General features: G+C 39.8%; 1 pseudogene; it reads right to left on the minus strand.

Moving 5' to 3' along the window:
* Positions 1-516: 516 nt before the first annotated feature.
* Positions 517-1,983, minus strand: LOC107824120 (receptor-like protein kinase HERK 1; annotated as a pseudogene).
* Positions 1,984-2,262: the final 279 nt, after the last annotated feature.

The following is a 2,262-nucleotide window of genomic DNA, read 5'->3' on the forward strand; positions in this document are numbered from 1 at the left end:
TAAGGTTGACGCATGGATGAAGTCACGGAGCAAACAAAGAGACTGACCTAAAAGAATGTAACTTCACCGTCCCAAACCTATCACTTGTTAAGAAAAACCTTTCATGAGAATGGGAAATTGTATTTACATCATTAATACTGTGTAATTGAAAGACAAGTATCAAAATATATTAATCATATTACCGAACTAGCCCTGCCATCCCTATTGGCTATTGCCAACTAATGGAAAAAAGGGAACAAAAGAAGCTTTGATGTTACATTTTACTTTGTTTCGCAGCCACTAATACTGCAGTATCACTAAGTATCTCAAACATATAAAACATCCAGAGAAATGTGAGGGCTCATCATCTCAGAAGAGGTATGCAATTCCAACTTCCTTTTGCCTGTTTACAAGAAGAAAATGGATTACTTCATTTCGCAGCCACTAATACCTCATAATGTTGCGACATTATGAGGGAACTTAAGTATCAAAGAATTATCTTATCAGGGAACATAAGTATTAATGGAATGATTTCATATATATGAAGAAATTCTTAGAAACCATATACAACATGTGAAACAACCGGACACACCCAATAAAATGAAAGGAGGATCTACAGAAACTCGTAGAATAAACTGTTATGAAAACAAAATAATCAATCTTCATATGATACATGAATAGAAGTGGAATTAACAAACACCTAAGGACGGTATGTACCATTTTCACTTAGTTATCTACCGTAGGACTTAACCAATTGCGAGAAAACACTACTCATCCTCAGAGAGATCTTCCGAATTTGATGAGATCATCCAGATATGAGAAGCAGAAGCACTGGCATCAATATGTCTGAAATCATTGACTTGCGGAGAGAGCTCGCCAACAGGGATGGTACTGTTTTCTTCAGGAATATCATGAATGGTAGACTCTTGGAGATGAAGTGCATGCTCCAGACTCCACAGCACATCACCCATGGATGGCCTATCTTGACCAAACTCCGCTAAGCATTTCTCAGCTGTTTCTCCAAACTTCCTGAGGGAATCTGGTCTTATTTTGCCCACAAGCTTGGGATCTATGATTTGTTCCAGTTGTCCTTTCTTCTGCCACTTCATTGTCCATTCAGCTAAGTTGACCATCTCCCTCGGAAGAGATGGAGCTATGACAGTCCTAGCACAAAGAACTTCTAATAAAACAACACCGAAAGAATAAACATCAGATTTTTCTGTCAGCTGTTGCCTTCTATAATATTCAGGATCAAGGTAGCCAATAGTTCCTTTCACGAGTGTGCTAATATGGGTTTGATCAAGCTCAAGCCCTATCTTATCTTGGATAGCCCAAAATCAGTAACTTTTGCCACAAAATTCTCATCAAGCAATATGTTTGCAGACTTGACATCACGATGTATAGCTGCATTGACATAGCCAGTATGAAGGTAGTGTAGACCTCTGGCTGCCCCGATGCATATCTCCAGCCATACTGGGTAGATCTGACCCATACAAATGACTCTTGAGGTTCCCATTCTCCATGTACTCAAAAACTAGAATCATCTCGTTGTTTTCATCACAGTATCCAATCAATGAAACCAGATGCGGATGACGGAACTGAGAGAGCATCTCAATTTCTGTTCGGAACTCTGCAAGACCTTGTCGGGATGCAGAATTAAGCCTTTTCGGGCCACTTTTGTGCCATCACATAAAACACCCCTGTAAACATTTCCAAAGCCACCTTTTCCAATGACCAAACTCTCATCAAAGTCGTTAGTTGCTTCCTGCAAAGCTGCAAAAGGAACTCGATAATCTTGCACCGTCGTTTTCAGATAATACTCAAAGAACAAACGAAGAAATGGAGGGTTTCCAGGATACAATGGACGAATTAAAGGAGCAGCTACTTGGAGGATCACCTCAACTAGATGTCATCTCAATCGTTGGCATGCCAGGATTGGGCAAGACTACATTAGCGAAGAAGATTTACAATGATCCAACAGTCACCTCTCACTTTGATGTCCATGCTCAATGTCTTGTGACTCAAATATATTCATGGAGGGAGTTGTTGCTGACCATCTTGAATGATGTTCTTGAGCCTGCTGATCGCAATGAAAAAGAAGATGGTGAATTAGCTGATGAGCTACGCCGATTTTTGTTGACTAAGAGATTCTTGATTCTCATTGATGATGTGTGGGACAACAAAGTGTGGGACAATTTACATATGTGCTTCAGAGATGTTCGGAATGGGAGTAGAATTATTCTAACAACCCGACTGAGTGACATTGCCAATTATGTTAAATGT

This window comes from Nicotiana tabacum, chromosome 20 (genome assembly GCF_000715075.1).
Source record: "Nicotiana tabacum cultivar K326 chromosome 20, ASM71507v2, whole genome shotgun sequence".
Taxonomy (NCBI): domain Eukaryota; kingdom Viridiplantae; phylum Streptophyta; class Magnoliopsida; order Solanales; family Solanaceae; genus Nicotiana; species Nicotiana tabacum.